The 27,838-nt window shown below is 34.5% G+C and overlaps 1 protein-coding gene across 10 annotated transcripts in view; it reads left to right on the forward strand.

Annotated features, from left to right (window-relative positions):
• The window catches only part of ZNF148 (zinc finger protein 148), a 106,841-nt gene that overhangs the window by 23,757 nt on the left and 55,246 nt on the right, over positions 1-27,838 (forward strand). For 5 of the 10 annotated variants that reach the window (XM_019723691.2, XM_074330597.1, XM_019723694.2 and 2 more), the window contains exons 2-3: positions 11,030-11,110; positions 18,559-18,694. The gene's annotated coding sequence lies outside the window, so the exon portion shown is untranslated. Of the gene's footprint in view, positions 1-6,959; positions 7,107-11,029; positions 11,111-18,558; positions 18,695-27,838 lie in introns of all 10 variants that reach the window. The other 5 variants (XM_019723692.2, XM_074330586.1, XM_074330569.1 and 2 more) reach the window with 4 other exon arrangements.

Raw genomic sequence — 27,838 nt, forward strand, 5'->3', positions numbered from 1 at the left:
TTCTATCATTTCCATGTTTGTATTGAGCCATTCCAGTGAGTTTTAAAATATTCTGTTACAGTAGTTCCCCTTCATCTGTGGTTTTGCTTTCCATGGTTTCAATTATCCACGATCACCTGCAGTCTGAAAATATCCCAACCTTCGACATTGTGTACTGTGGACATTCAGCCATCGACATCATCGTGGCTTGATGATCCAGGGTCACTTGAAGCAGGTGATCCTCCTTGTGACGTATTGTCAGAAGGTCAGTAGTAGCTTGACACTGCGTCACAATGTCTACGTCATTCGCCTCCCTTCATTTCGTCATGTAGGCATTGTCTGTCTCATCACAGGAAGGAGGAGGGTGAGTACAGTACAATAAGATATTTTGAGAGAGAGACCATATTCACCTTTTATTATAGTATAATTGCTCTATTTTATTATTGTTACTCTTTTACTGTGTTTAGTTTGTAAATTAATCTGTATCATATGTATGTGTTTATAGGGAAAAACATAGTATATGTAGGGCTTGATTGTATCTGTGGTTTCAGGCATCCACTGGGAGTCTTGAAACATATCCCTCACAAATAAGGGGGGACTACTGTATTGTATTGTTTAGTTTTATGAGTTCATTTTGCTTCTTTTTTATATCTTCTGTTTCTTTGCTGAGATTTTCCATTTTTTTCAATTGTTTCAGGAAAATTTATAATTGATTGCTGAAACATTTTTATTATGGTTCCTTTAAAATCCTTTTTAGATAATTCCTACATTTGATTCATTTCTGTCCTGGCCTTACGTGATTATCTTTTCTCACTCATGTTGTGGTTTTCTTGGGTCATTCCTATTTTATCTATGTGTTAGGAGGTTCTGAGTCTTATTTACATTTTTTATTTTAGCAAACAGTCTCCCTATTGAGGTTTAGCCTGCAGGTCTTGGCCCACTTTTGTGGGCTATAGTTCCAATGGCAGTTTAATTTTCAGAGCCTTTGTGGTCAGCTTGATTTATCTGATGCTGCTGGGCTCTCAGTGGTCCTTGTTGGTGCTTCCTGAGGGAGCAAAAGGGATTTCCCCATGCCAGGCTTCTGGGTCTCTAGATAGGAGAGGATTGTAGTGGGATCCCCCTACTGGTTTCTCTGACCCCAACATTCTTTCCTGTCTCTGCATTTCTGGCAAGGGAGAAGAGTTTTGGCTGAAACTGAGCTGCTTGCTTTGGCTGGCTCCCTCAGTTTTACCTACTTGCCTCTGTATCTCAGAGGCAAGAAAACAGTCTTAGGCCAGGTGGGGAAGGAAGAATTGCTTCCCCTGGTCTTTGCTGATGGCTGGGTTTCCAGTTGATCTCCCTTGGATATTGCAGAGGGACTCCTGTTTGATTTGGGGGAGGCATGTGACTATCTGATCTGTCGGTCTGGATTGCCTTCTTCTGCTGAGTGTAGGGATGTAAAACACCCTGCTCTTCTTTTGTTTCTGCAGTCTTGGGTCCCAGACTGGTGCACTGCCTTCTTACCGCTTTTCAGAGTTTGCTTTGGTTGTCTTTTGTGCTACCGTGTTTTCCCGAAAATAAGACCTAGCCGGACAGGCAGCTGTAATGCATCATTCGGAGCAAACGTTAATATAAGACCTGGTCTTATTTTACTATAAGACTGGGTATAATTAATGTAATGTAATATAGTATAGTATAATAATATAATATAATATAATATAATATAATATAATATAATATAATATAATATATACTATAAATACCGGGTCTTATATTAATGTTTGCTCCAAAAGACGCATTAGAGCTGATGGTCCGGCTAGGTCTTATTTTCGGGGAAACACAATTTTTTCATGGTTTATATTTGTATTTAGTGAAGAAGGGCAGGGAAAAAAATCTATGCCATCTTATCTAGACAGAAAGTTCAAGTGCCTTAAATTTTTGTGAACATGCATGATCTCCATCTAGGGAGTTATTTCAGCTTTGAGAATGATGGTCTGTGGCTATGTGCCTTGTGAAGTTTTAAGCATTATAAAAATGTGTGTTTCAGTTATAAATCACAATGTCGGATACCTAAGAAGTTTTTGAGAGGTCAGTTATAACCAATTCAAGAGGGTGCCAGGGAATAGATGCATGCTATTTTACTAGGCCTCTTTCATATAAACAGAATTTTATTATGCAGTTCATTAAAATGAGGTTGTAAAGTTTTGGTGTTTTCTTCAAAGATGTGTGTTTAATAGATTGTAAGATGTTTAATAATTCCAGGAATACATAATAGTATTTTAATATTAATAAACATTTTTCAAAACACTACTGAAAATCTTTTATTATACAACCAGTTTAATCTGTTTCTAATTTATTGATTGAAAAGGAAAGATAAGCTAAAATGTCCTGCTTTTACATTTTTTAGTTTTCTAATTGAGAATAAATTGACTGAAGTAAGAAAATGTCCATTCTACATTAGTAGAAGCTACTGTTTCTAGAGTTAGCTTGCCAAATTGACTTCTATTGAAAAAAACAGTCTCAGTAACAAATATACATCATGAATTGTTCAAACTTAAGACCGTTACTGCAGTTATTGAGAAATCACCAGGCTCCTTTGCAGCCACTTGAGATATTCTCTGATTGACTCTGATGGCAAATCTTAGTTTCCTATCAGATTGGAAACCATTTCCTTTATGCACGGGCACACCTCTGCAGTGTGTCTAGTGCCAAGTGTAATTCTGGACATGTGTTCTAGAAAGAAGAGATAAAAATGCTTGATTTTGATATTGAATAAAGTGAAACTTATCAAAAAACGAACTGGCTTTTTATGAATCATATACAAGTTTTTAAATGAGAGTACTTAATTATATTTCGTATCGGAAGTAATAATTACAGTTTCCTCTTACCTTTGACTTTTAATAATATTTTGACATGTTCACAAAGAATTGACATTTTAACAAATCAGATTAAATAAACTTTAATTTTATATGGGTATTTCTATAATCTTTTGTAGGACTCCCTTATTACAATAGAATAATTTTTGTGTCATAAAAATTAGATGAACTGTATTTTCTTTAACAGTAAATAAACTATTAAAATGCTATTACAGATAGCATTTTAATTTCAAATTTTGTGTTCATTGATGTTAGACTTACTTCAGAGATGTTTATTTTTTGACTCCCAGAACATTGCTAAGAGTGACAATTAAATATATTTTAACTTGGGAATGACCTGTGATGCTATGTTAGACATTTACTAGGAGGCAGAGGATCTGGTTGAAGTCTTTGACTTGATACTTAGGTATTGTATAACTTTGGGTACTTAACGCATTCAATCACAGGTACGTTATCTATAGAACAGAGACAAATAATAATACCTGTCCAGGTAGTTGTAAGGGTCAAAGGAAATGTGACATGTGACAGGATTTTGTAAACTGGAGTACTTTAACAGACTATGCTTACATCATCTTGGAGGAGATATTTGAAAATTTGCCTGAGTGATCTTGACTACCATAGTGCAAAACATTTTAAGATGATTTACAAAATTAATATGTATGCAGTGAAATTTTTGTGTATAAAATAAAGCAGCTTTTCTTTAAGTTTAGTGGCTTACTAATTTTTTTTAATTAAAGTTTATTGGGGTGACAATTGTTAGTAAAGTTACACAGATTTCAGGTGCACAATTCTGTAATACATTATCTATATTGCACATTGTGTGTTCACCACCCAGTCAGTTCTCTTTCCATCACTATATATTTGACCCCGTTTACCCTCTTCTAGGACCCCCCACCCCCTTACGCTCTGGTAACCGCTAAACTATTGTCTATGTTTGTGACTTTTTGTTTCTTCATTTATTTGTCTTTTTCTTTTGTTGTTTTCAGTTTTATATAACATATCAGTGAAATCATATGGTTCTCTGCTTTTTCTGACTTCTTTCGCTGAGCATTGTAATCTCAGGATTCGTCCCCGTTGTCACAAATGGTCCTATTTCATCTTTTCTCATGGCAGAATAGTATTCCATTGTATATATATGCCACAACTTCTTTATCCATTCATCTATCGAAAGACATTTTGGTTGTTTCCATGTCTTGGCCACTGTAAATAAAGCTGCAATGAACATTGGAGCACAAGTGTCTTTATGGGTAAATGTTTTCAGATTTTTTTGGTAGATACCCAGGAGAGGGATTGCTGGGTCATATGGTAATTCTATTCGTGATTTTTTGAGGAACCGCCACACTGCCTTCCATAACGGCTGCACCAGTCTGCATTCCCATCAACAGTGTATGAGGGTTCCTTTTTCTCCACAGCCTCTCCAACACTTGTTACTATTTGTCTTGATGATGATAGCCATTCTGACTGGGGTGAGGTGATATCTCATTGTGGTTTTGATTTGCATTTCTCTGATGATTAGTGATGTTGAGCATTTTTTCATATGTCTATTTGCCATTTGTATGTCCACTTTGGAGAAATGTCTCTTCTGGTCCTTTGCACATTTTTTAATTGGATTCTGTGTGTGTGTGTGTGTGTGTGTGTGTGTGTGAGTTGTATGATTTCCTTATATATTTTGCATATTTGCCCCTTATTGGAGGTGTTGTTTGCAAAAGTCTTCTCCCATTCAGTTGGTTGCCTCTTTATTTTGTCGATGTTTTCTTTTGCTGTGCAGAAGCTTTTAAGTTCGATACAGTCCCGTTCATTTATTTTAGCTTTTACTTCCCTTGCCTTTGGAATTAAACTCATAAAAATGCTCTTTGAACCCAATGTTTATAAGTTTAGTACCTATGTTTTCTTCTATGCAGTTTATTGTTTCAGGTCTTATGTTTAGGTCTTTGATACATTTTGAATTAATTTTGGTACATGGTGACAGATAGCAGTCTAGTTTCATTCTGTTGCACGTGGCTTTCCAATTCTCCCAGCACCATTTATTGAAGAGGTGGTCTTTTCTCCATTGTATGTTTTTTGCTTCTTTATGAAAATTATCTGTCTATATTTATGTGGGTTTATTTCTGGGTTCTCAATTCTATTCCACTGGTCTGTGTGTCTGTTTTTCTGCCAATACCATGCTGTTTTGATTATTGTTGCCCTGTAGTACAAGCTGAAGTCGAGGAGTGTGATACCTCCAGCATTGTTCTTTTTCCTTAGGATTGCTTTGGCTATTTGGGGTCCTTTGTGGTTCCATACAAATCTGATGATTTTTTGTTCTGTTTCTTTAAAAAATACCGTTGGGATTTCTGTGGGGATTGCATTAAATCTTATATTGCTTTGGGTAACATGGCCAATTTAACTATGTTGATTCTTCCAATCCATGAACGTGGACTGTCTTTCCATTTCTTTGTGTCTTCTTCAGTTTCTTTTAAAAATGGCTTATAGTTTTCAGTATGTAGGTCTTTCACATCCTTGGTTACGTTTATTCCTAGGTATTCATTTTGGTGCAATTGCAAAAGGAATTGTTTTTTTTATTTCTTTTTTCTGAGATTTCATTGTTAGTATATAGGAATGCAGTGGACTTTTGTACATTGATTTTGTAGCTGCAATTTTACTGTATTCATTTATTGTTTCTAATAGCTTTTTGGTGGAGTGGCTTACTAATTTAAAAAATTAATTTCTGTTTTGGGAAGGATTATATTGTTACATCCCCTCGGTGATAAGTTTGTTTTGGGAAGGTGTGTCCCCTCAAGAGATGATTTAAGTTTAAAGGTCAGTTCTATTATCTCTTTAGTGGTCTATCGCTAAGGAGTTTATAAAAATGCTTACTATTGTGTTTTCTAATGTGTGTGGATAGTTGGTTTCTTGTTTGAGGAATGTTTACTGGTTAGGTGATTTGAAAAGGTCAAGAGCAGGTAAAAATTTCAGTTGGTGGCCTTATTTTACTAATTTTGGTCAACTATCTTTTAAGATTTTGATTACCCCTTTGTAGGATTTTTTTTTAAATCAACCAAGTAGATTAATTAATTGCAAAGTTTATAATATTTTGGCTTGATTTTTGGTGAGAGTAGAAATCAAAAATGGTTCTAGAGAAACTTGGGTAGGGTAATTTCTAGAGTGGTTGGTTTGAATTTGTTGGGCTATCATTCCTCCTTGGGATAGATCTGATCATGAAAAATATACCATTAGATCATCATTCAAATAGAGTTCTTAAAAGAACATATGTCTTTGCTTTGTTACTGTTTAGAAATGCTAAACACATTCATTGAATAAGCTGTTTTTCTTTACTTTTAAAAAATTTTTCCAGAAAGTATCATTAAATCACAAAAGTAAGAACGAATGTAAAAGTAGAACTTGACTAAGTATGTTAAAATAATGATCTAGTTAGAACATGCCAAGCCTTTAAAAAGATATTAAAACATTTTTTGTTTCAGATTCTTATGCCATGTGTGCTATTATTTATTCTTTCATTGCTTTGGGGTTTTATTGATTACATTTAATGACAGAGGTACCTGTTTATTTGGCAGTGCTTATGGGAGCATAGAAAGTTAATTTGTAAGCATACACATTTCAGTGAAACATAAAAATGAGGCTTAAAAAAGGATAATTTTAATTAACCAAAGAACTATGTTCTTTACCAATGAATGGTCATCGTCAGAAGTGACATTGAGGTACGTTGTATAATGAAAAATTGTGAAAGAGTTTTAATTAGATTACTTCTATATTAATTTTATTTATTGCCTTAGAATTTCATATTCTGATTTTTTTTTTTAAAGATTTTATTGGGGAAGGGGAACAGGACTTTACTGGGGAACAGTGTGTACTTCCAGGACTTTTCTCCAAGTCAAGTTGTTGTCCTTTCAATCTTAGTTGTGGAGGGTGCCGTTCAGCTTCAAGTTGTTGTCCTTTTAGTCTTAGTTGTGGAGGGCGCAGCTCATCTCCAGGTCCCGTTGCCGTTGCTAGTTGCAGGGGGCGCAGCCCACCATCCCTTGTGGGAGTCGAACCAGCAACCTTGTGGTTGTGAGGATGCACTCCAACCAACTGACCCATCCGGGAGCTCAGCGGCAGCTCAGCTCAAGGTGCCGTGTTCAATCTTAGTTGCAGGTGGCGGAGCCCACCATCCCTTGCGGGAGTCGAGGAGTTGAACCGGCAGCCTTGTGGTTGAGAGCCCACTGGCCCATGTGGGAATCGAACCAGCAGCCTTCGGAGTTAGGAGCATGGAGCTCCAACCACCTGAGCCACCAGGTCGGCCCTCATATTCTGATTTTTGTGGGGGTATGTTTTACTGACACATTTATCTGGATTTTGATATATTAATTTGTAATACCTCATCTTTTGCCATCTTATTTTACTAGGCAGAGATGACAGTTGAAACATAAGTTGGTGGACTGCAGATAACATAAAAGTATACTTTTAAAATACTTTGTAAGGTAGAAGTTGTCCTAGAACCAAAACATGAAGCATGTGAAGGATTTGAAAAAAATACTGAAAGAAGCTCTTCTTACTTATTGTCATGTGCATGCAATTTTTGTAGCTTTCTCACAGTACTTCTGAAATTCTTTATTAGCACTCTTTTAAAACAAAGATTGGAAATTAACAGGTATGGTCAAACTGTTCTTTACATTGCTAAGAATTAATGTTTCTGTGTGATAACTGTTTAATAAAGTTGATCGTAGACTCTTCAGTAGGTTGAATTTCTTTATTGCTAAGACCTTCGAGCCTTTTTGGAGAAATTTCCAAGTTGAAGGGTAATGCTGCCAAAACCCCACTAGGTTGGTTTTGATACCAGGTTCTGCCGTTTCATTAGGCTAATGTGACTTCTCTAGATGTCTTAGTGTCATTATCTATGATTCCGTAATTGAGAGATAGTGTTGTATGGCACTGTTTTAGGCACTTGAGATATATCAATGAATAAAACAAAAATTCCTGTCCTTGTGGAGCTTATGTTATAGTTAGGGGCAATAAAACTATCATAAATAAGTAGGTTATATAATATGTTAAGAGGGGGTAAGTACTCTGCAAAGTGTATAATGGATAAAAGGGAGATTGCGTGAGTATATGGGGGCAGGTTACAATTTTAAATGTCGTGACAAGAAAAAGCCTCATTAACAAGATGATGATTGAGCAAAGACTTGAAGTAGGTAGGGAATTTTCATTTTTGTTTTGGTAAGGGATTTTTAGTTCTGAGTATCTGGGAGAAGAGTGTTCCAGGCCTGGGAATAGCCAGTGCAGTAGGTCTTAAGGTGGTAGCATACTGGAAGATCTAAGAAGATAAGGAGGTCTGGTCATTGAGGTGCGAGTGGAATGAGCAAGGAGGAGAGTATACAAGATGAGGTCTGCGCGATGGCGGGGTGGTGGTGGTGGTGGTGGTGGTGGTGGTGGTGGTGGTGGTGGTGTAGATTGTGGAGGGTCTTATAGCCCATTATAAGGGAAAGAAACCTGGAAGGAGAAATGAAATTGGTAGATGATGCTAAATGAATTAGGATTCCAGCGATGGAGACCTGGGGGCAGTTGAGTTAGGGGAAATTGTGGGTTTCCATGGTGGGGGAAAGGTTGTGATGGGAAAGATATTCCAAAATTTCTGTTTAGGTTTAGTCTTTGAGGTTACATTATTTTGTGCACTTGTGCGGTGTGTGCGTGTGGAGAGAGGCATGTATATTTTTCCTTCTTGCTTCAGTATTTTTTGTTTCCTTCTCTTTTAATGTGTCTAGTTAGGTTCTTTGATGTATAACAGCCTTAATTTAAGCCTTTCAATAAAAAGTGATGCAAGAAGGTGAGTAGGCTTTTTGTGAAAAATGTTTTAAACAGAACATTAACTAATTTCAAAAACATTCGTCCAGTCTGTAGATACTAGCGTGTTATATGATGACATAATGTAATAATGTCTTGGTTATGGACTAGATATATCCAATCAACTTTTAAAAAGACTCGTAATACTAAAATATGTAATTTGAAGACAATTTTATTTCCTGTATATAGACTTTGCCATGCTTTTTCTAGTCTACTTTAATCCTGTAGCTATGTTAGAAATTCTAAAAGTTGAATACAGTGAATACAATAGTGAATAGCAGTGTAATGCAGATAGTTTAGCTGTACTTTGCCTGTTTTTGGTAATGTCTACCACAGTGTAGTCATGTACTGCTGCAATGATGGAGACCGCATTTACAACCTTAGTACCAGAAAATTACAGCGGAGCTGAAAACTCTTATTGCCCAGTGCTGCCCTAAGGTCCTAACAGTCCTAATGTCCTAGCGTAACATGACACAAATGCTTACCATTGTGTTACAGTTGTCCACAGTATTCAGTACAGTACCACGTGTGTAAGCTTGTAGCCTAGGAGCTGTAAGGGAACAAGTTGTCACCCCGAAATATGTCTTTGGCATAATTATTTTAGGCTGGTTAATTTTAAGAAATCGCAGACTTGGGAGAAGCTCTGAAAACCAAGTAGAAGTAACTTTTTGTAAAAGATGTTTACATTTGTAAGGGAAATTTTCATTTGTAAGGGCGTCCTCCCCTTGTTCCTGGGAGCGTGGGTTATCTTATCTCTAGAAACTCTTATTAATTCCGTTGTTCACTATGCTTTTCCTGGTAACCTCCCATAACTGACGTGGCACGTCTTCTTTTGTCTTCAGTAAAGGTGGTATGGAAGGAGGTGGCTTCAGCCATTTTGGTGGGTTACCTAGTTTTCCTGGGTCTCTCCCATGTATAGAGGAAGTATACATGTTATTAAACTTCTGTTTTTCTCCTGTTAACCTATCTTTTATTACAGGGATGTCTCAGCCGAGAACCCAGAAGGGTAGAGGGGAAGTTATTTTTCCTCCCCTCCACAGCAGTAGGCTGTAGTGTATGCATACTGTATAGCCTAAGTATGTAGTAGGCTGTATACCGTCTAGGTTTGTGTAAGTGCACTCTCAGATGTTTGCACACGATGAAATCTCCTGACAACGCATCGCTCAGAACATACCCCTGTTGTTAGTGGCACATGACTTTAGTATATTTTAGGGCTTTTGTTATCTTTTTGATATTGGCATTATAAAAAATATGTATTTAAAAGTAGTTTTGCATAATTGAGATGAATGGCATATATGTTCTTTTGAATGCCTGGGAACAAAACTTAGAGGCAGGCAATTCAGAACTTAGTAGAAATAAATTATTTTAAAAGATTTTTTTGTTTGTTTCTAGCTAGTAACTACTAGTGGGGCAACAAAGCTGCTGACCAGCTCAGGACTAGAAAATGTTGAATTATTAATAGAAAGGCTGTAGAGTTTGTAATCCCTTGATAAAATTATATAAACACAATTTTGAATTAATATGCTTGGTTATTTTCTACAGATTTAAACTTTCCTTAATTTTTCTGCTTTTGTGGCTTCTATTGATTTGCCAGATATTTCTTGAGTCCTGAAAATGTATTAGGACTGTTATATAAAATGCTTTATTATTTCTGAATAAAACAAAGTGTATTTGGCCTATTCTTTGTTTCTAATGAAATTTCAGCTTTTAATCTTCATTATCTCCATTTCATATTTCAGGAAAATATTCCAGTTACATGAAGAAAGTTGCATCCAATATCCATGCATTATTACATGGGATGTTAACTTTCTGTATCAATTGGCTAAAAGGTTGATCATAACATGACATTTAAAAAATGTCTGTGGACCATTTTAGCATTATTAAATACCATTGGCTTGAAATTTTAAAATATATGTTTTTGTAATTTCAGAAACTAATATATTTAGACGTTTGAGCTGAGTGAAATGTTACTGTGGGATTTCATCAAGAAGTAGTACTATTTGAGTAATGGAGAATAGCAACATAATATTTCAGTGAAACACATTTAGTGCTTTGTTTCCTATTTTAAATTGTTTAAGAAACTTCTAGATTATTGCCCTGATTTTAAAGAAATCTTTATTCTCAACTAGAAGTTAAATTTGAAAAAGTCCAATTAGTGTTTGGGTCATTTTTTTGAATCTTGATGATATCATTCAGTGCCGATAGCTAGGTCATTAAGGGTTAGTTGCTACTAATTTGATTTAATCCAGCATTATCTATCATGGAAATAATTTTCTTAGATTTTAGCACATTTAGATACAACTATTTACCTGACTTTAAGAATATATCTAATCCTGATTCTTTTGGGGGATAACCTGTATTTTTTTGTATTTTTGTAGGACAGAGAGAGGAAGCAGCAGCTTGAAAATTCAGCCAAGTGATCTGGCGGGATGGGTATTTGCCTGACATACTTTATAGAGGTAATCCAACACTGTTTTACTCCATTTTAATTTTGTTTTTTACCAGTGTTAGGTGCCCATAGTACCTGCCCATGAACACATATATAACAACTGCATTTACTGGACAATCCCTTTTCCTTTTGTACCCACTATATCTAGCATGAATATTACACATATATAGCATGATGTTGCTGTATATAGATATAAACATCTGTACATTGAAATGAATTAATGTTGTTAGTTTTATAGGGTGAAGACCATTATATTCTCTCACTTAACTAGATTACTTGCATGTCTCTTTTTCTTAGTCCCTAGTTCTCTTATTTTAAGAAAACAGGCGATCCTTCTTTCTTGTTAGCCTGTGTTGATGTGCATATATTGCATCTGTGCTTTTATCTTTCAAAGTGAAAGAATTAAATATGTAAATAAATAAATAAATAAATAGTTTTCCAGGTATTTACATCATCTGTGGCACACATTCTCATGTCAATTATTAATGGTCATAAAAATTGTAAAGTTTTTCATAAATTTTGTTTAAGAATTCTTTTAAAATGAGGATGTGAAAATATTAGCAGTTTTAGTTACTATACTTTCAGATTTGCTTCTTTTTCACATCTTCTGGTAATTGTCATGTTCAACATTTCTCACTCTTTACCAAGGCTTATTATAAGAGGAGTACACACTTAAGCAGTAGAGAATGTTAGGAGGTAAAAAAAAGCTTTTGCCATTCCCATTCACTGTTAACGCACGTGCATGTACTCGTGGGCGTGTCCTTCCAGACATTCTCTATACATATGCAAGCATTTATATCTACACCTGTACTTGCATATTCATTGTGTAAATAAGGTCATACCATACATATTGTTCAGCAACATGTCTTTCTTGATGTTGCTAGCTAATATATCTTTGCATATCATTCCTTATTTAATTCTGTGTAATATTCCAATATTTGGATGTACCATAATTTTAATTAGTCAACCTTTTATGGCTTGTTTTTTTGCTGTAATGGTAATATGGTAAATATTCTTGGGTATGTCTTTGTACATATTTTAAAATGTATTTGCAGTATGAATTCCTAAGGGAAAAATTATTGGGTCAAAGAGTGTGTATGTTTAGTAATGTGGTGGATGAATTGCCGGACTAAAAAGATTTGCCCCAGTATCAGTAGTCTAGGAAAATGGGAGTCTCTTTATTCCTTTGACAGCACTAGCTAGGTCAAACTTTTTAATATTTGTCAGTTTTTTGTTATCTGGCATTGCTTTTCAAAATTTTATTATGAGTGAGTTTGAGCATTTTTTTCCATTATTATTGGCCATATGTATATTTTCAGTGATTTATTTGGTTGTATGTTGAGCCCCCTGTCATTATTTAGGCAAGTTATTTTCACTGAGTTTTTGTTTATATTTTGATTTTGTTTTGCCTTATAGAAGTTTTAATTTTTTCTGCTTGAATTTAGTGATCTTTTACCTCATGTCTGGGGGTGGGAAGGTTTCTGGTCTAAGGTTTAAAGGTCTTCACTATTGATTGCAGGACTTACCGTTCCCTTCACATTATATCATTTCTGAATGATATGAATCACTGGTTTGTCATAGTTTGACATTATTATTTTCTTTTTAAGTGACACATAAAATAGTTGTATATCTTAAAGTTGGTAGTTTTAGATTCAAGGAACTGTGGTACTTGAAATAAAATTTACATAGGGTTTCTATTACTTTTTATGGTTTAAAGTGTTTAAAATTTTGATTCATATGGAATATATTTAGTATAAGCAATGATGTAGAGATCCAGCTTTACTTTCTTCCAGATGGCGAACCAGTTGTCCCCATTCCAGTTATTGAATGATGTATTTATTTTTTACATATTTGAAATGCCACATTTATCATATACTAAATTTTCATGTTAGGGCAGGGGAAATCAGTTCCATTCAATTCACCGGCCTGCCTATTTTTGTATTGATAATATTAAGAGAGTTCAGTAAAGGAACTGCTTATAAAATTAATATACATAAATAATTTTTTATACAAAGAGACATCAAGACTAATAATAGAAGAAAGGGTATATAGTCACAATAACAAGTAAAAAGATAACATGCCTAGGCACAATCTCCTTAAAGAAAATTTTGAAGCTCTGCTGAGGGATAAGAAAGAAAATTTGAATCGATTTAAATTTTTGTTAGGAAGATATGATATAAAGCTGTCATTTCACTATAGGAATATGATTGACTTCTGTTTATTGATCTAATATCCTGTGACCTTGTTGAACTCATTTCTTAGTTCTTACAGTTTTTTGTGGATTCACTGGGAAATTTCTACATACAGGATCACTAGAGAATAGTTTTATTTCTTCCTTTCTAATCCGGACGCCTTTAGTTGCTTTATTTGTTTTTGCCTGCTTTACTAGCTACTATTTCAATGTTGAATAGAAATGGTTAAAACGGACATCCTGACGTTTAGGAGGAAAACATTAAGGATGATATTAGTTGTGAATGATGCCTTTTATCAAGTAAAGGAAGTTCTCTTCTAGTCTTAGTTTGGTGAGTTTTTATCATGAATGTGTATTGAGTTTTGTCAAATGCTTTTTTCTGTGTCTTTTGGGATAACCATGTGATTTTTGTCCTTTGTTCTCTTAATATACTATATTACAATAATTGATTTTTTAGATGTTAAACCAACTTTACGTTCATGGGGTAAATCCTACTTGGTCATCATGTATAGGCCTTTTTATATGTTGCTGAATTCAGTTTGCTGATATTTTGAAAGCATTTTAGTATCGTTGTTTATTAGACATTGGTGTGTAGTTTTCATGTGATATCTTTGTGTGACTTTGGTATCAAGGTAACTCTGGCTTCATAGATTAAGTTGTAGAATGTACTCTCTTTCTGTGTTTTGTGAAGTTTATGTGCTATTTCTTAAGTATTTGATGGAATTCGTCAGTAAATCTATTTGAGCCTGGACTTAATATTTATTTATTTTTTTGTGGGAAGATTTTTAAATACTAATTCAGTTTGTTTATTTGTCATGTTTAGATTTTTCTATTTCCTCTCTAGTCTTGATAGTATGGGTGTGTGTTTTTTTCTTTTCTTTCTTTCTTTTTTTTTTAGGAATTTGTCCATTTCATACAAGTTGTTTAAATTTGTTGGCATAAATTTGTTTATAATATTACTTCCCTTATATAATTCTTTCCAAAAATTTTATTTTTATTGAGGTATAATTGACATAAATTTGTATTAGTTTCAGGTCCTTAGAATACTTCAATTTTGGGAGATAAGTGGTAACGTCCCCTCTTTCATTCCTGATTTCGGTAATTTGTGTGTTTTTTCTCTGATCTTGGTCAGTCTACCTAAAAGTTTTTTGATTAAAAAAAGAAATTTCCTATTTTGTATTTCATTATTTTCTGCTCTTTACTATAGAAATATTTACTATTCCGTTTAGTCTGCTCACTTTAGGGTTTAGTTGGCTCTTTTTCTGTTTTATTAAGGTGGGGCTTATATTATTGATTTGAGGCTCTTTTTTTTTTTTAAATTTATTGGGGTGACAATTGTTAGTAAAATTACATAGATTTCAGGTGTACAATTCTGTATTACATCATCTATAAATCCCATTGTGTGTTCAACACCCAGAGTCAGTTCTCCTTCCATCACCATATACTTGATCTCCCTTACCCTCATCTCCCACCCCCCCACCCGATTTGAGGCAAAAATATATACTTAAAGTTATAAATTTACTTCTAAGAACTGCTTTAGCTACATCCCATAAATTTTGATATGTTTGTTTTCATTTTCATTCAGTTAAAAATATTCTCTAATTTCTCTTTTAATTTCTTCTTTGACCCGTATGTTGTTGAGAAGTGTGTGAAGTTTAATTTCCAAACACTTGAGGATTTTCCAGTTTCTAATTTAATTGATAACATAATTTAATTCTGTTACGGTTGGAAAACATACTTTGTGTGACTTCAATTCTTTTAAATTTATGAGACTTGTCTTATGGCCGAGCATTTGATCTGTCTTGAAGAATATTCCATGTGTGCCTGAAAACAAATTATTCTGTTGTTTGTTGGAATTTTCTATATATACCACTTACGTCTAGGTGGTTCATAGTGTGGTTCAAGTTTTCTGTATATTTGCTAATTTTTTGTCTAGTTACTCTATCAATTATTTGGAATTGGGTATTGTAATCTTCTATAATGTTTTCAATTTTCTGTTTTACTTTTCAATAGTGTTACTGCTCATAATTTTGGGGCTCTGTTTTTAGGTGCGTATGCATTTATAATTGTAATAATATCTTCCTGATTTATTGATTCTTTACCATTATGAAATACCTTTCTTTGTCTCCAGTAGTATTTGTCTTAAAGTCTCTTTTGTCTAATATTACTGTAACTATTCCAGCTCTCTTATGGTTACTGTTTTCATAGTATACCTTTTTTCCCTATCTTTTTATTTTTAATCTGGAATGTAAAGTGTCTCTTGTTGACAGCATATAATTGTTTTATTGTCCAGTCCTACAGAGTCTGCCTTTTCATTGGTCTGTTTAGACCATTCACATTTAATGGTAGACATGGTTGGATTTACATTTGCCTTTTGTTTTATATGTCTCTTACGGTTTTTATTCCTCTGTGCTTCCTTTCCTACCTCCTTTTGTGTTAAATATTTTTTAGTGTGCCACATTAGTTACTACATTGATTTTTTATTTTTACTAAACATAATGGAAGATATTTTCTTTGTTGCTGTAGGGTTTACAATATACATTTTATCAATTTGCTTGATATTAACGCTAACTCAGTATCAGTGAAATATAGAAACTTTGCTCTAACAGTAGCTCCATTTTCTCCTTCTGTTGTGTCACTATTGTTACATATATTGCACTTATATGTGCTGTAAACCCAGTGATACAATGTTATAATCATTCCTTTATACTTTCTTGTCTTTTAAAGGTATTAAGAGAAGAAATGAGAAAAATGCGTCAGTTAATGATGGGGATTCATTCATAGACTTGCTGTTATGCAATTTCATTGTTGTACTACTAACATCAGAGTGCACTTACACAAAGCTAGATGGCATAGCCTACTACACACCTAGGCTATATGGTATAGTCTATTGCTCCTGGGCTGTACACCTGTACATCATGTTATTGTACTGAATATTGTAAGCAATTGTAATACACTGTGCTATGCTAATGACAGCTATGACCTCACTATGCAATTTTTCAGCTCCATATAATCTTATGGGACCACCATCCTACATGCGGTCCATCATTGACCGAAACATTGTATGTGGCGTGTGACTATAGTTACACTCTTTCAACCGACATATTCACCATTTCTGATGTTTTTCTTTTCTTCCTGTATATTTGAGTCTGGTGTCTTTTCCTTTCAGCTTATGGGCTTCTTTTAGTAATTCTTGTTAGTCAGGTCTGCTAGCAAAAAATTCTCTCAGCCTTAGTTTATCTGAGAGCATATTATGCCTTCACTTTTGAAGGATAATTTTGCTGTCTTTTTGGTTGACAGCTTTTTTCCTCCAGCACTTTGAATATGTGATTACACTGTCTTCTGGCCTCTATTGTTTCTGATAGAAAGTCAGCTCGTAATCATGTTGATGGTTCTCTGCACATACTGAGTAATTTTTCTCTTCATGCTTACAGGATTTTTTCTCTGTGTTTGCTTTCAACAGTTTGACTGTGATATGTCTAAGTGTGGTTCTCTTTGTGTTTATTCTATTTGAAACTGAACTTCTAAGACCTGTAGATTTGATTTCTTTTAAAAAACTAATTTGGTAGTTTTTGGCTGGTATTTTATTTAAAAAAAATTTTTCCTGCCCTTTCTTCTCTTTCTGGGACTCCAGAAATGATGGTAAGTTGGTCTCTGAGGCTCTGTTCACTTTTCTTCAACCTTTTTTCTCTCTGTTCTTCAGATGGGATAATTTCTACTGATGTGTCTTCAAGGTCATTGATTTTGTTCTGCCATCTTGAGTCCACTTCTGAGCTCTTCTAGTACATTTTTTGCTTTTGTAACTGTACTCTTCAACTTAGAGTTTACATGGAGTTCTTTTATGTAATATCTGTACCTTTATTGAGAATCTATTTGCCTATTTACATAATTTAAAAATTTAAAACATCGGTTCTTTTACTTCTTTTAACATACCTATAATAGATGTTTTGAAATGTTTGCTTTTAAACCAACATCTGGGGATATTTAGAAACAGTTTGTAGTGACTGCTATTTTTTTGTTAATATGGGTTCCATTTTCCTTTTTAAAAATATACATCTTGTAATATATTGTTGAAAATTAGGTGTTTTAGATAATATATTGGATTGTGATTTCAACTCTGGATTGTGATTTCCCCTTCCCCCGCCCAGGTTATTGTTACTGCTGTCTTTTCACTATTGTTTATACATGATACAATCCTATGGAAGGAAAATAAATTTTATTTTGGACCATAGGTTATCTGGAAAAATAGACATGCACGAATATCCAGAAAAATTCTGAAATGGATAGTGTACTGAGGCGTGAAAAGCTCCATTACAATTTAAAGTTTTCAAAAATAAGGATACAATGTTGAAGTGTTTTTAAAAGGTGAATTTGTATTGTGTTTTCTGAAGTTGAAAGATTCAATTATTACTGGTTCTAGGTGAGAAAGATTATTCTTAACTGCCTTTGCACCATTGTAAAAATTGATAGAAAATTCTAAGATATTTCATATATCATCTGGTCTTCAGGTTTCCTGTGAAAGAGTACGTATAAACTATTCTTGATAGATAGGAATCTAATATTTTTAAAGACTTCTGTGGTGGGAAATTCCATAAACTCTTTAGTCTGTTACTGTGCTCAGATGTACTCCCTGTCAGGAAGTTTTCTTGTGTATAGCTTATGTTCTTCATTTTTATTTTTTGGGGATATGGTACACAGTCGCTATGATTATTCTCATTGTTTTGTCAGCTTTTCCTGTCAAAGATGACCTTGCTGATTATGTTTCTGTAACTGGGTATTCAATATGATTTTACAATTGTAATCATTTCTATTGTGATTACACTTGTATTCTGTATGTGACTAGTTCTATTTGTTATTTGTAAGGCCTGGCATTGTATTTTTTTCTTTCTTCGTAGACTTTACAAAGCAGATATGAATAGTGTTATTAAGTGATTTCTTAATCTTTGTTTTGTCATTTCTAACTTTTAGGTCTGTAACCCGCTCAGTTTCTTTCAACATCCCATATCTCTGAGCTGTAGATTCCAGATCTAAACAAATTATTCTTTATAAGGCCAGGGTTACATCACAGTTACTACTTACCACTATGATATTTTCCCAGTTTCAGACTTAAAAGCAAGTCATTGCTCTGGTCATTCAGGCACAGTTTTACTGTTTACAAAGAGTGTTCACTTCGTTATATATACGAGTTTCTCCATATTGTATTTGTACAGTATTTTTTCCCTTAATAAGTAATGTGTTTTGTTTGTCATGTGCTTTTTTCTTTGTAGGAACTGGATGGCATAAGTGAATAAGGTGGTATTGAGCAGCACTGAAACCTATGAAAGATAGAAACTCAACCATGATTTCTTTTTCAACTCTACAGCATTCCCTTCCTTGAAGTCTTCATTTTTACCTTAGTCTCAGGTAACTTCAATGCTTGTTTTTCATTATCATGAATACCAGTTACTGAACATTTGTGCATTATTATGTTTGTCTACAGTAATATCAAAAAGCAGTTATGTAGATAATTCAGTAATCATTTTTATTAGGTATGTTAGTTAAAACATAGACTTGGCTGCTGTGACAAAGGCTTAAAAAGGTAGAAATATATTTATTTGAAAAGTCCATGTAAACAGCCTCGAGGTTTTATGGAGGCTCTAGCATCATCATGACCTAGGCTTCTTTGTCTCGTTCTGCTTGCTGTTCTTAATACGTGGCTTCTATCTTGTGGTCCAAGATGGTTAGCATCATGTCTGCCAATAGGAAGGAGGAAAAAGGAAGAATATTTCCCTTTCATGGAAGGGGAGTTACGTACATCATTTCTACTCATATCCCAACGGAGGCTGGGAAACGAGTCCTACCTAGGTAGCCATGTGTCTCACTTAATGTTTTATTTTTGGGTGAAAAGGAGAGAACAAATTTGGGGAAAAGGGGGACCTTGCTGTCTGTCACATTAGGGTTTGTGTCAGAATTTCATTTTAGTTTGGACTGATATTAAAACATAATTTTTATTGTCCAAGATATATTAACTCTTGATCTGGAACAATACTTGGGAAATTGTGCTTATTCAAGTTCTGAGAGAATTCTAGTTTTGTGACTTGTCATCATGCCTCTTTGACTAAACGCTGCTAGTCTTGATATCATAAAATGGAATAAGGTATTAAAAGTTAAAATTAATTTGAGAATTCCTTATTTGATTTTAGTGCCATTAGGTTAAAATGATTTATCTAACATTTTAATGACTGCAAGGCAAGAGGGGGCCTTGGGTGGGAGGAGTTTTTTAGCTACACGTAAAGCTAAATGATTTACGTGTAAATCATTTCTAAATGTTTAGATATGATCAGAACATCTTATTCCCAAATATGTTATATAATTTAAATAGTTCTTTTTAGGTGAAAAATATTTCTTTACACATTACATTTTATGGTTCTTATCCTATTGTAAATACTGCATATTGAAACACATATAAAATATATATTTCTATTACAGAATTTTAAAGGGTTGGAAACTAGTTGTCGGTTTTTGCCACATTTTATCAACATATATTAACCTTGGTATTTTTTAAAGACTTGAGATAATAAGTTTTATTAAATTTGCATACTTGTATACAGCATTATATACAGTATTTATACTAGGACTATTGATTTATTACTAAATGGTTATAAGACATAGGTGTTTTTGGCATAGAAGGTGATAAATGCATCTTTAGTGTTCTTGTACTTCACAGGTAGGCTTTGTGTTACTAAAGTGAGAGCATTAATCTAATGTTTAAAAAATAAAAGCTTGTTGATAAGCACTTAACACTTCTGGAGTGACTCTTGGTTACTATAGTAGTACATATTAAAAATAACTTGTGTTTAATGTTCATTCATAGTATACAGGGAAGTTTGTTTTAAGAAGTATTTTTGATATTCTTTTTATTATACAAGACTGCAGAAAATTCATAATTTCCTAATAGAATAAGTACTTTTAATATTAGTGTTTGAATTGTTGGCATAAAATGTGATGGATGAAACAACTACACCAGCAGAATAGAGGGTTTTGTTTTGCTTGGACCTTTTTTACTCACCCCACCCCCACTACTTTTTAAGATAAATTATCGCTGTTTCTTAACAGTTTGAGTTGCCATAAATTAGATATTTGAATATTTCTAAATACCACTATTTTCTTCTTGTTACATTGTTTTAGAAGACTTTGGTGATGAATATTTTGGTGATGAAATGTAGAATATGCTTAGATTCTGCTTTTTTGACGGGAGCTTCAGGCATGTAGAAAAGCCTGTTAACTTTGGCTTAAGTATACATAAATTTTCTGTGGTTAAAGAAAAATGATCATAGGTTTTTCTTCAGTTGTTACTGCATAAAATGACTGATCTTTGTAAATTCTTTTTAATAGACATCTTTATTGTTGCTAGCACTAATCAGAAGGACCTTTTTTGTTTGATTGCCATTATTATAAATGATGCTTCTATTAGTATGTTTTAAAATAGTAACAATTTAAAAATCACCAAAGGACATAGTTTACAAGATATGCTTTATAGGTGCAAGATGGTAGTTATACAAAGTTCTGGCTAAAGAGGTTTCCGAACATAGACTATACCTAGACAAGAAGTAGATTTTGTTTTTAGAGATGAAGCAGTTTTTGCTTAGATTAAACTATACATTTGAAGGATGAAAGAGAATAGTAAACTTATGAATGACAAATGGCAAATTGTTAAATCCATATTAATTCATGGGTTTCTTTGTCTCGCTTTGTTTAACCAATTGATCTAGAGGCTGCTTGATATTTGTATTTCTAATGCTAATATATTAAAGTTGTAGTTTCTCACTGACTCTTACATAGGTTAGAAATGTTAATATCCAATTTAATGTAACTGGCATCCTCCAAACAAGGAGTTTGTGGAAAATGCTTTGGATCAGAAGTAATTTGTGAAATCTAGCTTTTTTTTAATCTGTTTCAGAATAGGTTCCTTTGAGTGCTTTTCTTCTGTTCAGAAGTGAAGTTTCTTTATACGTTGAATGGGTCCTGGTACAAGGTGGGGTATTGTTGATTGGGAGAATATTTTGAGTTGGAAATTATTCTTTTTATGGGAAAGAATGATGTTTAAGTTCCTAAGCTTGCCCACTATAATTTGTTTTGACTCATAATATGTAGTTGAAATTCTACATTGTTCAATAAAAGTTGATGAAAAATAATATTACAGCCAAACTCAATAAATAAAACAGAAAAGCAGTATCTTTGAGAAGTATTTCTTTCATGCTTGAATGAAGGTGTAATTAAAGGCGAGATAAAATGGCAGATGAATGATATTCATGTATATTCTGAAAGGGGAACTAGTGAATTGTGGCACAAGTCTTCAAATCTGCTTTCACCTCAGAACTTACAGCCCTCTTTTCTCTGGTACATGTGTATCTTTAGCACTGCTCCTACCTTGATCGGCCGTATTTAAGATTTTGTTTTTTGAATTTCCAAGTGAAAATGGCAACATACAGGAAAGAGGAAGAAAGACTTTCTTAAAGTAACTAGTAAAGATTTGAAGAAAGAATGGGAGGATTAAGAGGGTATATGTAAACTCATGAAAAATAGAATGAGGAGAAATTCACTGAGGTGTAATAGATGTAAGTGGCAAAATGGGAAATGTAGAAAATGTGTGTTTCTCCTCAAGGAGGAAATGGGATTCTGTGTCATCCCGTCCTCTCATGCTAGCCGTAAGAAGGGAGTAACCAGCTAAGGAGAGTTGGCTTGCTTTACCAAGCCGAGCACTGGCGACAGGGTGGCCATGGGTGGGTGAGAGGAGAATGAGATGGGTGAGTTCTGAATGTGCCCAGGCCCTTTTCAAGTCAGGAGGAAGTATGGTATAGTAAAAAGGGCATTAAACCAGGTAAACCCGTTTTGAAATCCCAGTTTACCTGCTGGCTGTGTGACTGGGTCAACTTCAGTTTCTGCATCTATTAAATGGGGATATACTGTTACTATCTTGAGTATTATTGTAAATATTAAGTGAAGTCACTTATAAATGTGCCCAGCACGTTATAGTAGATCCTCAACACACATTAGTGTCCTTACTCACCATCTTATGATAATCTCTGAACTTTATAGTACAGACTCAAACCTATTAATAAATGTGGAAAGATGTTCTCCTCATTAATTGCGTAGCACTCCCATAAAAAAAGAACTCAGCATTTTAAATGCCTTGTGTAGTTGATTAAAACCTGTCCATATGTTATGCTTCTGTTAACTTTGTCCTCTTAAAAAGAGCCTCACTGTTCCTGACATGCCTAAGGGTCCCCTTAGTTTAGGGAATGGCTGTTGCAAACGCTTGTATTAAAAGCCTATGTGTTTATTAATTCTTTATTAAAAGCCCTGACTCAAAGCTTATCTACTTTATTTCAACTTACAAATCTATAAAGCTTTCTTTCTAATTGCTTGCATACAATTGATTCAAAGCATTGAATTAGAAGGTGACAACAAGGAGAGTAAGCTCACTCTCTTGGGAGACAGGAGAAAGTGATGGCTGATAATTATGTTCTCTTCTTAAGTATAGCATTGCTATTAGGCTTAAATGACTAGGGGTTACCTAGTGGGCTGTGATTCCAATTACTTTTACACAGCTGAGATAGGGGAAACTAAATGGAGTGGGAAGTTACTTTGTGGCCCCCTAAACATCCCTCTTGCTATACCTTGTAGCTTCTCTGCCAGAGGGATGGAGATGAGGAAGAATAAAACTTGGAAAGAGGAAAAGAATGTAGAGTTTGAAGTAATCTCCTGAATGGAGCCTTAGCAGAAATGGGCCCTGAGGTGGGTGGGTGCCATCCTTTCTTCCTCTCTCCTTTGCTGTTCTAGTTCTTAGCAATCTGTTGGTCTGGGTAGCTTGAAACTCCAGAAGAAAGAGTGCCATCCCACCTTTCGCTGAGTTAGTAGCCCTAGGACATCACTGTCCAGCCTGTCTTGGCTCTTAACAGCTCTGCCGTTTTATACCGTTTGTCAGCTGCCCAAGGTCCCTTCAGTTACAAAATAATGGGTCATCACAAGGAGCCCAGGTGGCTTATTGTTTATTACTCTGTGCAGTCCTTGTCCCCTGGTTGGCCAGCAGCTCCTGGGAATGCAGTTCATTGAGAATGCAATTAATTGCTTATTTCTTTTTTTCTTCCAGAGCAGTTTCTCATGGAGATGGTAGGATTTAAAGAAAGCATTCTTTCTTCTTCTCTCCTGTGTAATAACCCTAACTCCTGAATTTCCATTAGTTGTGTAGACATTTGGGTCAAAACGCAGTTGACTTTTTGAAGGTTTATCAGGAAGAGACATTTAACTGTTCACATCTTAACTGGATTGATTACATCAGTTTTCTTTCCACTGATCTGATCCTCTCTAGAAATATTGAAATTAGAGAAGGGAAGCACCCTGTGTTAACTTTTGAGCATGGGACCTTTTGTTGTTTTTGGATTCTTGAACGTGCAGTGAAGCACATGAGAGCTTTGACTGAGACCATGTAAGAATTAAAAAGGGAAAGTTAAAGATCGTTAAGAGCATATAAGAAAGCTTCAAGGACAATAAAAAATGTACTTTCTTTATCATTTCTCTTAGTGGCTTTGTACTTTTTTCTTTTACCATATAAGGTTGGTGAAATTAATGTTCTTGTTTGAGAGCCTTTTTTCATTTCCTGTTCAGCTTACTCTGCCCAGACACTAGTTAGGTGTGTGACACAAGTATGACCCATGTTACATTTCTCCTGGATTTTTTTCACTTAATATATCTCAGAGAACTTTTCACCAGCACATGTAGCTACCTCAATCCTTTTAATGGCTAGATGTATTCATTGTATGGTTGAATCATAATTATTTCATAAGTCTTCTGACAGTGGATGTTTAGATTGTTTCCAGTCTTTTCCCATTAAAGGGTTGCACCAAATATATATATATATATAATGTATATGATCTGTCTATCTATCTGGTGAATTTTTATGAATAAGCCCATAGGATTCTGTATATCTCTAGCAATGAGTTTGCTGGGTCAAGAGTCCATGTAGTTTTCATTTTGATAGATAGTTCCAGGTCTCACTTTAAAACCTTGTCAGAGCATTGTTCATTGATATTGAAATGTATGTTGATACCTTAGTATTTTCTGGTATTTCAGGGACATTGTCTCAAAAATAGTTTCTAGGCTAAGCCAATAACTTGAAATGTATGCCTTAACTCGGGTCCTCAGAATAAGAAGCCACACCTGAAACAGGAAGAGAGATTCCTTTTTTTCCGTATGCATTGTCCGTTTTCAAAAAAATTTTCGAAGAGGTCAAGTTTATCTTCCATTTATGGTATTTTCACTCCCTTTTTCATTTACTACTTCCATATTGAGGTGTGTTCTCTTCCTGTGCTTAGTCAACCTCACTTTGGCACTTCATACAAACCTGCCTTTTTTCCCGAAATATTCTCTATCCCCAAAATACTTCGACTTCCTCAGTACTAATTGTTTCAGCGTTGTGTTAGGGATAAGGTGGCTTGTTAATTATCTACATTATGTATTAACGCAATATTATAGAAGTGCAGTATGTATATACATTTGACCTTAAACAACAGTTTGAATTGCGTGGGTCCACATATACATGGATGTTGTTCAATAACTATACAGGTGACCCTCCGTATTTTTCGGTTTCAGAAGCACGGATTCTGTCAGCCACAGATTGAAAACAGTATTTTCCATCTTTGGTTAGGAATCCGCAGATGTGGCGGGCTGACTGCAGGCATTGTTCTGTGCCATTTTATGTAAGGATTTGAGCATCGCGGCTTTTGGTATCCAAGAGGGATCCTGGAGCCAGTCTCTTGGGGATATCAAGGCATTGTAGTTAGGTTTTGGGGTAGTCAAAGACTGCATGGGGTCAGTGCCCCTAACCTAGTTTTGTCCAAAGGTCAACTGAATTAGCGTATATTAAATTTTAACAAATTGATGAGGTGTATGGTCAAGAACATTCGAGTTAGGTATTCCTGCTTTAAGAAAATATAGACCTTGTGTTGGGTTAACAAGTCAGCTTCAACTTTTTTTTTTTTTTAAGTTTTGTCCTAGGTCAGTTTCTCTAAATTGATCTTTTAATAGCCTCCTCTTCTAAATCTCCTGTGTTCTATAACAGCTCTTGTGTTTTTTTCCCAAATAACGATGTGTGGCAATAGCAGCTGTAGCAACTTTGTGTATATATATAGGTCCCTTTTAAGTTAGAGGGTTTCCAAATTCTTTGAGAAAACAGCAAATAGATTGGAAGAATATAATTTATTTGGTGAAAATTTCCAGTGAAGTAGCCAGAATAAGCAAATTTTAGCCCTAAAAGAAGACTTAACGTTTTACTTAGTTGTAGAATAGGATAGTTTATTCGCTAAGAAATGTGATAAGTAGGATATTTGAAGAGAACAGTTATTTGATGATATATTTTAAATCTTTTTCCTTTAGATTTTGAGTTTGCTACTTAAAGATTTTGAAAAGTGAAATCAGGTTCTTGGTCCTTTGTCCTATATGTATGTTAGACTGATAATACCTGGTGCCAGGGAAAACAAGATTAGCAAGTATGAATTATATTTTTATTTTATTTTGCTGTTTATATGGTTTTTTTAACTGTCTATTCAACTAAAGTTTTTTCCCTACATAACCGTAGTAAATGAAATAGTATTTATATTTCGGTAGTGTACTTGAATTTAACTGATCATTTATTTACCTTTGAAACCTATGATCAAGGCAATAACCATTACCTGATTGATTTGGGAAAGGTGACTAAACTGAAACATAGTTAATGCATTCACTAATTGTGGGCCCTTCTTGTTTGGTAGGGTATGTATGTTTATTTCGTACAAAATGATAATAGAAGTTGGTTTTAAAAAAATAGGCTTTGTACAAACGCTTTTACCTTCTCTGAGATGTAGTTTCTTTGGATTTCATGATTTTTGTTATGTTAGTTCATAGAGTAACACAGTGGAATATGAATTTACAGCAACCAGAGTTAGTAGGGCGGATTTAATATTGCCTGACTTTTCTATAATAATAGAGAAAATAAGATAATATAATGTCTAGTTCTTAATCATGACCTGTTAAGTTTGTTTAATCATATATAGCTATTTAAGAATATATTAGTAGAGAAAATACTACTTTTATTTCATTTTAACAAATTTAAAAACATCTGTAAAAAATAAAATTTTATTACAGAAAGTTTTCAAATTAGAGATAAATAGAAATATGGAAAAAAACTGGTAATTTTATTACCCAGTGGTAATGTTAATTTTGTTAGCAATTTAGATAAATGTATGCACATACACACACACACACACACACACACACACACACACACACACACATTTCCCTTAATACATTATGGTATTTCCCCAAGTTTTGAAATATTTTTAAAGACTATATGGATTTCTTTGTTTTAACACACTAACTTTTTATTGAAGTACTGTAACAACGGACAGAAATGTTTGCATATCACAGATGTACATGTTGAAATTTTGCAAAGTAAGCACACCTTTGCAGCCATCATTCAACTCAAAAAAAAAACATTGCCAGCTCCCAGACACACACTTTTTTTCCTGCCTCCTATCAGTAGCTGCTTCCCAGGGTAGCCATTTTGATTTAATTTTTTAAGAAAAACGTTATTGAGTTGTAATTTGAATGCAATGAAACCTATTTTAAGTGTAATTTAGTGATTTTTAGTAAATTTACTAAATTGTGCAGCCATCACTATAGTCTAGTTTTAAAACGTGTGAATACATTTGAATCAGTTTCCTTTTGCTGAATACATAGTGTATTTCTAGTTTTTCAACATTGTAAACACTACTCTAGCTATTTTCCTTGTATATTTTTGTATATATTTCTGAGTTCATTAAGATAGTTTCCTAAAAGTACAATCATTGGTTCAAAGAGTATACACACACACACACACACACACATACTTTTTTTGTTTTTTTTTTAAGATTTTATTGGGGTAAAATAATTTTATTGGGGAAGGGGAACAGGATTTTATTGGGGAACAGTGTGTACTTCCAGGCCTTTTTTCCAAGTCAAGTTGTTGTCCTTTCAGTCTTAGTTGTGGAGAGTGCTGTTCAGCTTCAAGTTGTTGTCCTTTCAGTCTTAGTTGTGGAGGGCGCAGCTCAGCTCCAGGTCCAGTTGCCGTTACTAGTTGCAGGGCGCGTTGCCCACCATCCCTTGCGGGACTCGAGGAATCTTATGGTTGAGAGGATGCGCTCCAACCAACTGAGCCATCTGGGAGCTCAGCGGCAGCTCAGCTCAAGGTGCCGTGTTCAATCTTAGTTGCAGGGGGCAGAGCCCACCATCCCTTGTGGGACTCGAGGAATCGAACTGGCAGCCTTGTGGTTGAGAGCCCACTGGCCCATGTGGGAATCGAACCGGCAGCCTTTGGAGTTAGGAGCATGGAGCTTAGCCTGAGCCACCGGGCCGGCCCCCAAAAAGTATATGTATTTTTATGGCTTTTGGTACATAGTACCAAATTGCCTTTGAAAGTAGTTGGACTAATTTATAGTCCTACTGTCAGTAGATGAGTGTCCTTTTTTTTTTTTTAACCACCTCAACATTGGA

The sequence above is a fragment of the Rhinolophus sinicus genome, linkage group LG01 (assembly GCF_036562045.2).
Source record: "Rhinolophus sinicus isolate RSC01 linkage group LG01, ASM3656204v1, whole genome shotgun sequence".
In the NCBI taxonomy this organism is placed as follows: domain Eukaryota; kingdom Metazoa; phylum Chordata; class Mammalia; order Chiroptera; family Rhinolophidae; genus Rhinolophus; species Rhinolophus sinicus.